Consider the following 15,347-nt stretch of genomic DNA (forward strand, 5'->3'; position numbering starts at 1 on the left):
ACTCAAGTCAGAAAAAGCAAAGCCTCTTTTGAGAAAAGGTAAGACATTTTCTCTTAAATCTTTCTTTTTCAGTCCAGCAGTGCCAGCTGCACAGTTTTCCAGTCAAAGAATATTTAAACTGCACGACTGTGAATTTCTGACAGATATATACAGAAGCAGTGGGGTTTAAAATTCCCCTTCTCCTGCTACCTGCACATTTTTTTAAATCCCAGATATGTTGAATCTAAATGTAGTAGCTCAATGGAGCTGGTTTTCGTAGCATCTTTCTAATCTCTCTGTGATGCAACACTCACACGCTACCTTTAAAAAAGACCACATATTTGCATAGGAAATAGTACAAAAATAAATCCAAAAGTTTATAGCCTGTATTAATTTGTCACTGCAAAACCAGGAAATAATCTTGTGGCACCTTAAAGCTGGGCTGCACAACATTTTCAGACTCAAAGGGTATTGTGGATAAAGGGAGAGAGGGGACTTCACCCAATGCACAAAATGTTATCCCCATTTGGCAGACACACACATAGAGAAAGAGAAGGGCCACGGGAGGTGGCAGGATCTCTCAGTGGCCTATGAAATGCAAAAAGTGCAACCAATGACAACCAATTATGTGTCAAACTTCAGCAAAGTGATTGTTCAGAATAGTAGCAGAAAGAGTGATAGCAAAATCATCCTATATTATTAGGCCAATTATGAAAGCAATAGCGAAACCTCTGGGTCCAAGGGTTGTTCTGGTTTCTGGAAGCACCTGAGCCTACAAATCAGCTGTAGGAGGGACCTCCAGAGGCTAAAGATTGTGGGGTGGAATTGAGGACAGAGCTCACTCTTCATCTCTCACATGCAGGTATGTCTTATGCCATTCACACATATCATTCACATACATATAACACCAGTGCAGCTTCTTCTTCACCACTGCTGCAAAGCTACTTCAGGTCCTTCAGGATTCTTGTGATCATACACATCCATCATCACCTATCACTGTTCACCTTTCCTGATAGGGAAGCCATCACTTCATGTGCCTTGAAGAGATGGTTCCCAACTGAGCTTCCCTCCTGCAACCTTCTCTGAGAGGCAGGGGCTTGAGGAAGGACATGACTCCCAAAGAGGGTCTCAGCTGGAAATATTTCCTCTTTTGGACAAGAATTATGAACAAGGCCACTCAGCCAGATGGTTGCTAGTCACTCTCGTCTCAACAGGTCAGAGTGGAAGTGACCTGGAGGAAGAAAAGTGGCCTTCAAACTGGAGATTTCTCATTGCTGAAATATGGGAACAGAAAGCTATTGTCTGGGTCACCAGAGAATCAGTAGATCCCCTATATGGTTTTCTGTGTGGCTTCCCAGTGCCCAGGCACTCCATTTACATTTAACACAACAATTACAAAAGCCATCATTATAAGAAGGAGAGTCCAAATCATACAATAAAAATAGTTCTACATTCATTTTGCATGTAAGAAAGATTTGAAACTGCCACTTGCCACATGGTTTTACTGACAAAAGCATGCACTAGGCATTTCAAAAGGTAAAACTGGAACATAAATATTCCTAAACATGGGAGATGCCATCCTCCCCCATGCCAGAGTTCCTGGCTTTGCTTACATATGTGGCAGCTGGACTTATTTCTCATCTGCATTATGAATCATGAGTTTTATCCCCTTTGCTATTCTACATCCAGAATAAAAATGATGTAACAATGTCATCATGCAGATGCACTTATATATTTCCTGTCATGGCTATCCACATCCATCTCTACTCCCTTGATGGCTTTCATTGCTTTGCTAAAACTTTTTTTGTTTAAACACGACTTTGTTCTGTACTAAGTTCTCATTACTGCTTTATTCTTCCTATTTATCTGTCCTTCTATCATGTTTTAACCCCAATTGCTCATAGGGTTTTGCTTTTTAATTTGATATTTTGCTATTTTTAATCGTTCTGTTCTTATAGCTCTTCTTGTTCTTAGCCAACTAACACGAAACATGGAAAGTGAGATGGACAGTGAGGTGGTGACAGCAATACAAAAATATAAATAAATAAAAATAATAAAAATAAAAACAAAATATCCATCAAGGTAATGTTAAGATTGGCATGAGATACAGAAAACAATCCAGTTGAAGATAGCAGTGAGGGGCATGATATGATTGATGCTGGAAGCTTAAATGAATTTAATGGTTTGAGCATTAGACTAGGACACTGGGAGACCAAGGTTCAAATCCCATCTTGGCCATAGAAACCCTCTGGGTGACCTTTGGCAAATTACACTCACTCAAGCTTAGAGGATGGCAATGGTTGTCATCAGTTGGAAACACTTGAAGGCACAAAAGGATAAACAACAAGACTGACTCAATTCAGTGGGATTAACTACTAAGTAGACAGACACAGCATGACACTTTTAAAATGCTACTCAGGCATTTTTAGAAACTTTTTTTACTCCTTAAAAAGCAGAAATACCTATATCTGTTGGTTGTTTTAACCTTTAAAGCCTTAAACAGCTTGGGAGCAGGCTACCTGAAGGAGTATCTCCTCCTTTACCTACCTACTCGAATCCTAAGGCTTCCATCTGAGGCCCCCTCTTCAATGTCCATGGCAAGTGGGGAGAGGCAGGTGGCTACAAGAGAGAAGGTCTTTGCAGTCTTGAGATTCCCTTTGTAGAAAGCACCTCCAAAGAGAGAATGACCTGGTGCTTTCATAATAGTCTTTTTGGTACTAAGTAAATCCCCCTTTATTTTTCTAGGCATTTCAAGAATCATTCTAGCATCATCCCTTGCTGCTGGTTTTATATTCTGCTTCCTCTAGTTATTGTTCTACTCTTGTATTTTATATGTACATGCCCAGAGATCTCTGCTTATTGGGCAGCTTAATTCTGCATTAAATAAAGAAATAAACAAATACATCAGCTTCCAAGTATTTGGTCAAGGAGACTGGAGGGCTGTTTTTGAAGAATCACATATCCAAAGGTGCTCCAGGCACATTGTTGTTCAAACTCTAGCCAAGTACTCCAGCCTATTCTCACAATGAATATGCATTTCTTGATATAAGTTGTGCCAGTTCAAGCAACATCTAGGTGAAAATGCCACACATAATACAAAATATTTGATTTCTTCCATGTAAATGCCTTTTAAGGAGTGAATGACTCAGGCAAACACAAAGCATGAACAGGCGCAGAGTCATTTCTTGGGCACTTTATTACTACTATCCCTCTCCATGCACACAAAGAAGGAAGACTAAGCAAGCCTGAGAGACTGGGGCTGCTCTTGATTTCTATTTCGTATTTATGTATCTACTGACTAATATGACAGTATGAAAGTATGATCTGCCCTTCAGAAATGAAAGGTCACATGTTGACAGATACAGAAAAACATACAGAATGGTGATTTTTATGACAAGAAAAACATTAAGACAGTCACACATTAGGTTGGATGTAGACTTAGTCATACACAGAAATCAATAGTGCTTGCATTAATCATGATTAATTTAACTCCAGTTTAAATCCAATTGTTAGTCTACTAGAGTAGACCTAGTGAATCAATGAAATTTATGTATGTCTTGATTTAGGAAGTCCTGTTCTTTCAGTCGGTCAGTTCCAGTTGGAACTAACATCTAGATTTAGCTGCAAGTATCATCTTAACCAGTAGTAGGAAATGCAGCAATAACAAAATTTTTGGTTGCTATTCCCCCCACACACTGACATTCAGTTTATTAAATGTGAGACAGTGCTAAGGAGCCAACAAATTTTTGCAGTTTTTTATGCAAAGCCTAGTTGTCTTAGATTTTTTGCAGAACGTTGTTGTTGTTGTTGTTGTTAATTGCTCTCAAGTCAACCCCAACTAATGGTGACTCTGTGGATGAGATATCTCCAAGCCCCCCCCCCCCCCGGTCCTTGACTGCTTTGTTCAGGTCCTGCAAATTCAGTCCCATGACCTTTCTAATTGAGTCTATGTATCTGACATGTAGTCTTCTTCTCCTTCTGCTGCCTTCTACTTCTACTAGTGTGTTACGCCTTCACATGGTGTGGCCAAAGTATGACAGTCTTAGTTTAATCATCTTGGCTTCCAGGGAGATTTCTGGTTTGATTTGTTCTAGGATCATTTGTTTGTGTTTTGGGACATCCATGGTATTTTCAGTAATCTTCTCCAACACCACATCTCAAATGAATTGATTTTCTTCCTATCTTCTTTCTTAACTGTCCAACTCTCATATCCATACATGGTAATGGGGGATACAATGGCTTGGATGATTCTAACTTTAGTTTTCAGTTGTATATCTTTACTCTTTAAGATCTTGTCTAGTTTTTTTTTAATCGCTTCCCTTTTCATTCCTAGTCTTCTTCTTATTGTCTGACTGCAATTACCATTCTTGTCAGTGTCTAATTCAAGGTATGGGAACTCTTTCACTGTTTCGATTTCCTTGTTGTCTAGGTTGAATTTATGCAGATCCTCTGTGTTCGTTTTTGTTTTCTTTATGTTCAGTCTGCCTTCCTACTTTCTCCTTGGTAATTCTTCCATGTCTGTGATTTTTTTCCACTAACAGTATGGTGATATCCACATATCTTAGATCATAGATGTTCCTTCTTCCTATTTTCACTCCTCCTTCTTCTGAGTCTAGACCTGCTCTTCATATGATATTTTCTGCACACAATTTGAAGAAGTAAAGTGATAGAATGTAGCCTTGGCCAACCCTTTGCCAAATGAGAACCATTCTGTTTCTCCATATTCTTCTAAGAGTAGCCTCTTGTCCTAAATATAGCTTTCTCACTAGGACTATCAAATGTAGTGGCATTTCCATGTCTTTAGGAGTGTTCTATAATTTTAATGATCTATGCAGTCAAAGGCTTTGCTATAGTCTATAAAGCACATGCTGATCTTCTTCTGGAATTTTTCATTGTGATGCATTAGCCATCTTATGCCTGCAATGTAGTCCCTAGTGCCTCTTCCTATCCTAAATCCTACTTGCACCTCTGGGATTGCTCTCTCCATATATGATTGGAAGTCTGTACTGCAGAATTTTTACATGATTTTATTTGCATGGAATATTAATGCTATAGGCCTACAGTGGCTGCAATCTTTTTGTCTCCTGTTTGGATTGGCATATATATGTATTGTTTCCAGTCTACTGGCCACCATTTTGTTTTCCATATTTGTTGGCATATTTTGGTTAACACTAAAGTTGGTTCTGTCTATGTGGATTATAGCAATGCAATTACAATATCATCCATTCCTGGTGCAGTTTTCTTTCCTATTTCTCTTAGTGCAGCTTCCACCTCACTTTCTAGAATGTGGGTTTCATCTTCATATTTTTTTATTCCATGTGTCATTCATCTTTTCATCTCTTTTATATAGATCTTGTGTATATTGCAACCAACCTCTTTTTATTTCTTCTTGATCTTGTAGTATGTTCCTCTTCTTATCATAGAGCATCCTATTCATTGGTTTGAACTTTCCTTTGAATTCCAGGATCTTGGGAAAGAGGTCTCTTGTTCTTCCTTTTTTGTTGTAGTCTTCTATTTCTCAGCATTGATGCTTGTGCACTAATCATTGGACCATGGCATTCATGATTTTGGTTTTGTTTCTATGTTCCTTTTCTTTTGCTTCACTTTTTGCTTTTATGGCTTGAAACATTTCTTCTGTTATCCATTGTTTCTTTTTAATTTGGCCACTTTTAGTGTCTTTTTGCATTCTTCCTTGAGCATGTCCTTGGCTTCTGATCATAGTTCATCTGGGTCCTGGTTGGTTATGCTTAATAGCGCAAATCTATTTCTTACGTTATTTGCAAATTATTTTCAGATATTGTTCAGATCATATTTTGGTATGTTTTTGTTTTCTTCCTCAGTTTCACTCTAATTTTTGATTCTGCAGAAATGCTTCTTTGTTTTTCTTCATCCCCAGCATTGAGAATTACAATGTTTGGGCCACAAGATTCAAGCCATTTACTTGAGAATAGTAAATTGTGGTGAATTGTGTTAGCAGTTTTGATATTAGTAGTCTAACCTTAAGCCAGTGAGGTTATTTGATTGTCCTCTACTCCAATCCTATTTCTAAAAATAATAGCTCTGCATTACTGAATTACATAAACTCTGGAAGAAACATTTAAAATCCCTGTGAAATAAAACACTCCCCCCCACACACACACACGCATTAACATAATTTAAGACAACTTTTTTCTCTACAAAAGACTTTTTGGTCTAAATCCAATTGCTAGAGTAGAGCCACTGATTGATTGCCAAATGGCAAACCCGCATCTATGTTAAGTTCAGTTAATTCAATTATCTACTTTCGCTGGGTTAATAATTAGATTTTGGTCATAGTTTCAAAGACACATCTACATTCTGACTCACTAAAATTCAACACCACCACCCACCAAAAACATTTTACGTTTTACAGAAGTGGAAATAAATATTCACATATATGTTGTCTGATCCTATTAAAGTCTGTTCAGTTTTAGTAACCCTGCAAAATTGCAGCGAAAATGGAGGAATTGCTACAAACTGATTTATTAAACTATAAAACCTATGGTTATGAATCTGATTTTGCAAGGTGTTTATTTGATGTAAAATTTTAAAAAAGTGTAATAAGTGTTGGACTGGGACTTGGGAGGTCCAGCTTCAAGTCTCCATAAAACCATGAAATTTTCAGGGTGACAAGTGGCCATTTGCTATCAGCTCACAATGGGTTTAGCCATTCATGCCACATTTGATTCACAGGAGGAAAGGTGGGGTAAAAATGTAAATAATAAATAAGTATTTTTCTTGAAATATTTTTCTCCCATCAAGTAATTTAAGAAGGGGTTTCATCACAGCAGTGCAGCCCTCTTTGTCTGAATACAGTATTTAAGAAATCATACACACATATGCACTTAATTATTAATTTTACACTCAGGTTGTTTAATAAATGCAAATGGCTAAAAGAGACTTTGTTTTTGTTCATAATTAGAGTATGACAGTTTCGTTGATTCCAAGGTTAAAAGATTTCAAGCCAAGAAGTAGCAATGGCTCTTGGCAGACAACTGGTCTTCTCTGCTTCCAAGTGCTCCTCTTGTATTCTATCCTGTATTCTGCATAAAGGCTCCTATTCTGTCCCAGGAAACTGAATCTACAGCGCTAAATAAATAAATAAATAATATTGAAGCACTGGAATCTTTATTGGGATCCATGTCAGAATCAGTAAGAGAAAGAAAAAGAAGGGAGGAAATAATAAGGAAAGAAGAAGTGGGACGCAAGAGACATGTATATGGAAGTCAAATCACAGGTGGCATTTTCTAGCTTCATTTTGGTAAGGTATTTAACAAACTTAAATTGCAATTTAATGTGAATTTAATAGTTAAATGTTTCCCTTCCAACATAAATACAAATTGAATTAGATTTTTTTTAGTTTATTACCAATTAACTAAATGCATTAGCCTCTTTCTACTAACTTTCCTATCTCTGCAAACAACTTAGGTCTCATTGATTACAATAAACCTACTCCATATAGTACCAATATTGAATTTATCTCATTGTCTAGAGTTATGTCTATGTAAACATATGCAGGGACCCTTCTCCATGAGAAAACAGATCTAAGGAGATGTGTTCAATATAGCATTTTTATATTACCTGTTACTGGCCTGTTATTTTAGGCTGAGCAGGCAGAAAGACAGGAAGGAGGTACAGAGATCATTAAGTCTCCTTCCAAAAGCAAAACAAGAATGTTTATCTCAGAAGATCAAGGTGGAACCATTTTTTATAAAAAGAGCTCCTGTTTAAAATAAAGTGGGTATAAACACAACACCAACATGATGATCTGATGTAAGATTGTAATTTTCCATGATGTAAATAAATCATAGAATCTTATTTGCCACACAGCTGTGCCAACTGACCATTGGATTTATAATTAAATGACACTTTATGGCATTATGGGATTTCTGATGCACCTCTTTAAAAGGTATGTGTATTTCTGAGGTATAACCTAATGGGATGCTGAACATTTATTTCTTGTCAAGCAAATCAGGCAAACGAATGGGCCAAATTCTTAATAATTAATCAAAAGAGCATTTCATCTCACCAGAGGAGAAAAGATAAGTGAATAAAAGGCAGCCCTGGTTTCTTGCTCTACAATGCATAATGTATCATTAGTAAGATAACCATTTTTCTTGTGGTATAACTTTTAAAGGCGTTCAGGGGTCAATGTCTCCTTATTTAAAATGTAAATACTTTGCAATTCTGCATTTGTTTCAGGTGGGATTGATAAAATCCCAGCAATAATAAACCTTTGCTTTTGCTAAGGATTAGACTTGTTTTTTCAAATGAGTGGAGTACAATGCTAGAATGATTCTGTTCAGATTAAGTTAGGGAAGAACTAGACTCAGTTTTGCACAATCCAACAATATGCTGTAAAAAGGATGTATCACTTTACATGTAACAATAGTATCTGTAATATCTTACTGAAGGGCAATCACATTGTGGTTTTTTGCAAAATAACATACAGGGCCCATGGCATCAGCAGGCTAGTGATCTATGGATTCAACCATGCCCCACATTATTCGGTGGTGATACTTGAACACACCTAAGCTGAGCTGAGCTATGTGATACAGCGCTTCATCTACTTCATGAGAGGAAGGCAACATTTTATGTTTGGATATGTAATAAAATGTACATAATACATTTTATGTAATAAAATAAATATGCCAGAGAAATCTTATAGGCTTTGAATTCATAATTGAATTTACAATATTTATCATCCAGTAAATCAACCATGGATCACCAAGCCAGCTCTAAAACAGGTTATTCTGAAGAATTCCTAACAGATACCAGACAGAATATTAGCAAAAACCTGGAAGTACAAAAGATTTCATAGCCTCTCTAGACAATTTAGGCAAGGCTATTCATAGCAGAACAAGGTTTCTAACTATAAAACAGCTGCTGCCTAGGGAGCTTGTAGAATCTCAATTCTTCTTGGTGTTCACTAAAAATATAGACCGCAATTTGTTAAACTAGCTTTGAGTGAGTTCTCAAGTGCTGTTGTTGAATGCCAGGTCAGCGAATGTAAAAACAAGTGCCATTCAGGATTTGATTATAGATGAGCGTATTAACATGGCCTATATTACAGAGTCCTGGCTGGAAGAAGGCAGGGGTGGGGTTTAATATTTCTCAGCTCTGTCCACCAGGTTTTTCTGTGCAGTAGCAAATGAGGCCTGGGGATGAAAAGGTAGAGTTGTAGTTGTCTGTCATAGTTCTATCTCCCTGACCAGATGCCTTTCCTCACAGTCCACAGTTTTTGAGTGGGTGTAAAGGTGGGTAGCCAGGACAGAATAGGGATTTAATAATTATAATAATAATTAATTTATTTATAGCCCACTTTTCCAGGGTAGATCAAAGCGGGATTTGTTGTACTGTCCATCCTGCTGCTCAAGTCTCCCTTCCTCAGCTAAGTAGAGTGATCTTGAAGTTGGAGCTGGAATCCCCCAAAGCTAGTAGTGCTCCATGCTGACACTGCCCTATTGGGAGTGGCTGAGGACTTCATGGTCTCTGTGACAGCCACAGGTGTATCTCAAGTGGTATTTGGCCATACCCATGCTGCTGGGCACACTCTGAACCTTGTTTTCATTGCTGATGGTGATGGTGGTTTTGGTGGGGAGGGACGTTCTTCAGTTCTGTTGAGATGGACAGATAATTATCTGGTCATGTTTAGACTGGGACTCCAAATGAAGGACTGATTAGGTTGGTCTGCCCCCAGGAGAGGGATGGATCCAGATAGATTCCTAGTGAGTCTTGGAGATTTTCCTGTCACCTTGGCAAATGATTCTGTGGAAGCCCTTGATGACCTCTGGAATGGAGAAATGGCCAGGGTAGAAGACACAATTGGTCCTGAGTGTCCCCTCTTATGAAGTGGAACTTAGCCTGCCCCCTGGTTTTCCAGGGAGTTGGCGGTGATGACGCAAGTGAGACAGAGGCTAGAGTGACTTTGGTGGAAGACTCAAAACAAATTGGACCTAATACAGGCTACAACCTATTTGAAGGACTATTTGTGGCAGGGAGGGTAATAAAGAAAATACTTTTTGCTACCAGCATTGCATCTATAGGGACCTGGCCAGCAGAGCTGTTCTGAGTGCTCAGAAATCTATCACACATTGGTCCTCAAGTAGAAAATGCAGACTACTCAATAGCCCACTGCAAAGAAGTTGCACAACACTTTGCAGATAAAATTGCTCAGATCCTCATTGACATGGATGCTGTGGTTGATATAGTTCCTGCACATGTAACCTTGGCTCCTGCTTGTCCAGTGTCATTGGATACTTTTCAATTTATGCAGCCTGAGGATGTGGACTGGTGTCATGCCCTGCTTCCAGAACATGGACATGAACTCTGACTCATGTACTGAAGCAATGGACCTGCTGGGACCTGCTGCTGCAACAGAGCAGAAGGAGGTTCCAGTGCCCCATGTCTCAGAGAAAAACCAGAGTGCAGTACCAGCTCTAGCAGTAAGTCCTGCCTATTCAGACACAGAAGACCACTTACCCCTACCTACCTTTGCTGAGCAGAGACAACAAAGAGAAGGCTTGAGAAGGTCTCTGAAGATTTATAGGACTCTGGATGTCATTGACCTAACCTGGAAAATGCTGAACTCTGTTTGGGTATTCAAGTTTGTATTTATGAGCTGTTTGATAGTGGAACATGCTCCCTCAAAGTGTGGTGGAGTCTCTTTCTTTGGAAGTTTTTAAACAGAGGTTGGGCAGCCATCTGTTATGTGTGCTTTGATTGTGTATTCTTAAATGGCAGGGGGTTGGACTGAGTAGCCCTTGTGGTCTCTTCCAACTCTCTGATTCTACTAAAGTAAAGTAATTAGTGAATTGTAAGCTACTCTGTGACTATGAACTTTATTGCACAGGCCCTGGAATGGGCCTGTCGCATTCTAAAAGGGAACGTTATGGGGACAGGAGGTGGCAAAGAACACTGTTTACTGCACAGCAAAAATGCTGCCACTGCCACCGATCATTCCCATTGTGTTCCGGATGTGTTCCCCAAGGAGCGATTTTCAGGAACACTTGAGAAGCGTTCTTGAAAATCACTCCCTCTGGGATGCATCCGGAACATGATGGGAATGCTTAGCGGCAGCAGCAACATTCTTGCTGTGTGGTAAACAGTGTTCTTTGCCGCCTCCTGTCCCCATAATGTTCCCTTTTAGAACATGACAGGCCTGTTCCAGGGCCTGTGCGATAAAGTTCTATGTTTGCTCATTAGCTGCTGGCTACCAGCTGTGTAGCAATCAGCCTTAGGCTGGTTGCCCAGCTGCATTCAGGACAACAGGATCCTTGGATATAGGAGAGCCAGTACATGTGTGCTAGACCCTTGCCCTTCATGGTCTATCCAACAGGCCAGAGGAGGACTAGCTGAGTGGGTGAAGGGAATAGTCCTAAAGGAGGCAGTTGTGTGGCCTCTGTTGAAAAAGCCAACCCTGAATCCCTCTATAATAGATAATTATCAGCCAGTGTCCAACCTACCATATTTGGGCAAGGTATTAGAGCCTGTGTTGGCCTCTCAAGTCTAGGGTTTTCTGGATTAAATATATTATCTAGATCAGTGGTTCCCAACCTGTGCTCCGAAGAGCCCTTAGGGCTCCGCATTCACTTCCCAGGTGTTCTGCAGCTGCTGAAGGAAAATGAAAGAAATAAAAATGGAATGGACTTAAAGAATAAGAATATATACTTATATATACTCCTAAACACCATGAACCTGTAAGACATAGGGTAGGTCTCTTAGTCATAGGAATAAGCCTTCCATGAGTTAAAAAGGTTGGGAACCCCTAATCTAGATTCATTTCTATCTGGTTTCAGGCCTGATCTATGCAGGTAAATGAACATAAGGAGTGTGTCCCTGTTGGCTCTCTGGACCTCTTAGCTGGTTTCTATACTTGTCCACAAGAATTAAGAGCTAGAGAGAGGAATCTGAATTTGCTGATAACCCCCTAGTTTAAAGCTGCTTGCCTTTTTCAATAAACAGTACATGTGAGTGTTAAAATAACACCTCCTATCTTCTCAGCATAATCCTGTGCTTTAGAATAATCAAATCATTTAAACAAAACTCATCCCTTGTCCCATACTTTGCCATCAAGAATACTTTGGCATGCTTTCATTTAAACTGAAAGGTGGGTCACATTTATTATTCAGTTTGCATATACCACTCCCCAGAAGTATATAGTTCAGAAGCAAGACAGGCATCATCCTCATTCTGAAGAGGGGAGCAAGGAGAATTAGCACATGAATATTTGCTTCCTGAAGGTTAAAGACTATCTCAATGGGGGCAAAAGGGGTTTCAAATCATAATTTTTTTACTTTTATATTTCTAGGATGGTGTTTCTTAGGCAATGCTTCGTGTATTCAAACAAGTCACAAACAATCATTTTGCAGAAGTTTGTAATAATTTATTTAACCAGTGCTGGAAAAAGTAAGCAAGATTCTGTTGTATTTTCCAGAATTAAACCTTTTCCAAACCTTTTCTTTGTACATCAAGCATTCTATAATGCCTAAATGTGAAGAACGGAGGGCTACTATTTTTGGTAGCAATTATATAATTCTTTTAATAAATCTTTCTACTGAAAATTAATGAAACTACTGAAAATGACACACTACTAAGCGTTAAATTCTATTGTTGGTTCTGACAAGAGTAGAGCCACTGAATCAGTTGGATTTACCTATGTGTTGACTCACTATTCAACAATTCGGTTGAATGGGTCTACTCTTGTTGGGACCAACCAACAGGATTCCAACCTAAAATAGTTTAATAATTAAAAACCCTGCTCCCATATCCTAATCATTCATGTTCTGTTATTTCTCAACAATTTCCTAAAACAGCGGTAGCTGAAGAATATTTTGGTCAGATATTCAATTTAATGGCAACCTTCAAGACTGCAAATTTCTGGTTGTTGGAGTTTCAGAAAGGTCTGCTACTAAACAGCTCTAAACTATTATGCTGTCTTAGAAACCTATGTGTAGCATTGTATCTGGATCCTTTATTATGAAATGTGGTTAAAGAAGAACCTGCAGCCAGCCACCATGGCCATCAGTGGATGATGCTTATCCAATACCCAATCACAGTAATTTCTGACTCTTAAGAATTGGAAAGAAAAAACATAAATATGGACAAATGAAATTCCATATAAAAGTTTACAGCCATCAATACCTTTCTGAAAGATGATGAATCCCATAGGAATGAACTCAATGAAATATTACTCAAACCACATTAGTCATCCATAGAAGATGAGTTCTGAGCAGCCTATGAAGATGTCCTTCACCAGAATGCTCTTTCCTTCTCTTCTTCATTGTTGATTCATTGAGTGGGTTTGTCATTTCACTTAGCTCTGGTGTCCCTGTCCTGTTAGTTTATGGAGTCGGGGAAGATTTGAATCACTAAATCCTGTAAATAAATTAATTTTTGTATTAAACAAAGGCATTCAATTCCATTCAAGGTTTAAACAGTTGACATCTGCAGAAGTCATCTTTTTGCCTCACTACAATGTTCTTCTGATACCAACGTCATAAGACAACATTTTCTGGGCTAACAAAGACTTACAGAGAAGGCTAAATATCTTACAAAACTGGAGAGTCAAAAATGGTACCTTGTAAGGGTAAGGAAAAGAAAGAAGAACAAGATTGCTGAAGGAGAAAATGTGTTTGGAGTCTGCCACATCTTTGCTTCTTTCAATAACACTTTTACCCATAACTGGCCTGTCTGGCAAAGAAATTATCTGTTGGCTAACTGGTGGCATGAAAGTGAAAGCCAAAAGAGATGAGTCTTCTCCTCATGCCACTATGTTGGCAGCCCACTATGTAGCCCAAAGGTGCAAGGAGCTGGGAATCACTGCCCTTCACATCAAGCTGAGAGCTACAGGAGGAAACAGGATAAAGACTCCTGGAACTGGAGGCCAGTCAGCCTTGAGAGCTCTGGCTCGATCTGGCATGAAGATTGGGCATATTGAGGATGTCACCTCCATTCCTTCAGACAGCACCTGTAGAAAGGACAGTCGCCATGGTTGTCATCTGTAAACAGAGGCTGTTGATTTTCATCATTTAAGATTTTCAATAAATTTTCTGTTCTCATTTGTTCTCCTAAAAAATACCTTATGAAACTAACACTGAACCATGGCAGTTTAAGTCATGTTAACCTGGATTATTTCTGCAGTGTGGATGCAGAAGTCAAAAGGCACTTCTTCCAAGCCCTGAAGTCTCTCCTGGTCTGCCAGGTGGAGTGAAGTGGACTGGAAGCACATATGACAAAGGGAGGGTCAATACTGAAAAGTCTAGAAGCTGCATTACCTCCCTCTTAATTGCAGTGGGCTACACCCCCAACCCGTGTTCATCTCCTTATATACCCATGCTTCCAATATCACTCAAATTGCTTTTAAATGAAAAAGACCACACAGAGTCTTTGAGGCAGTTTTAACATGGCTTTGCCTCCCCATGCCTATTTTAGATTAGAGGGTTTCAGAACTGGAAGTGATCATATGTAACCTAAAATAGGTCTGGGGGGCAAACATGTGATAAAATTGCCCCCACATGCTTTAGAGCAGATGTCTCAAGAAGGGTTGTCTAGAACCTCTATGAGAGGTCACTAGGGGTTCCCCAAAAGATTTTTAAAAAATAAAATAAAATAAAATGAGCTGTAGATATAGTAAGTTTTATGTAGTGGTTCCCTGAGAATTACAAATTATTTCAACAGTTCATTCAGTCTATGAGAAAGGCTGCTCTAAAGAGTGTGAACAGTCTTTTAAAGTTAATAAAAGTGTGTGTGTGTTGAAAGTGCAGACCCCTGGGACTGCGCTGGGATTTGGATGCTCACTTTGCATATCCCTGAAATACGAAACACTGTTTTTCCTCAGTGTGGTGCTGACATCCATTTTCAGCCTGATTGCTGTAGGCCAAAAGCAGTTCAACGGCTGGTGGAGACAGAGAAAATGCTTCCTGTTTATCTGTATAATTGCTGCCTGAAAGCCACTAAAAGGATTGTTTCACACCACAATGTCTTTTCAAAGAAACTTGTCATCAGGGAGAGAGATATTTGACAGGAAATGTTTTCAAAGGAAGACAGTATTTTCAAACTCAAAAAACATTTCCTTGAATTTTTATTTCTCACTTTAGCCATTCATTCTGTTTTATAATCAGTGCAAAGGGAAAACCAAACAGTCACAGCTCCATGTTAACAAGGAAGTACTTTCTGGAAAATAAATTGATCACATTTCCCAAAATCATACTCAGCCTTGTAATCTTGAAAGCTAACCCTTAGTAGGGCTTCTAATCATGAGGAATCCATGTTCACTGTAGAAAATCAAGCCACAAAATAGTAAAGAAATCTCTCTCTCTCTCTCTCTCTCTCTCTCTCTCTCTGTGTGT

General features: G+C 38.9%; 1 pseudogene; it reads left to right on the top strand.

Annotated features, from left to right (window-relative positions):
- The first annotated feature begins 13,569 nt into the window (after positions 1-13,569).
- Positions 13,570-14,003, top strand: LOC121917346 (annotated as a pseudogene).
- Positions 14,004-15,347: the final 1,344 nt, after the last annotated feature.

The sequence above is a fragment of the Sceloporus undulatus genome, unplaced genomic scaffold (assembly GCF_019175285.1).
Source record: "Sceloporus undulatus isolate JIND9_A2432 ecotype Alabama unplaced genomic scaffold, SceUnd_v1.1 scaffold_15, whole genome shotgun sequence".
Taxonomy (NCBI): domain Eukaryota; kingdom Metazoa; phylum Chordata; class Lepidosauria; order Squamata; family Phrynosomatidae; genus Sceloporus; species Sceloporus undulatus.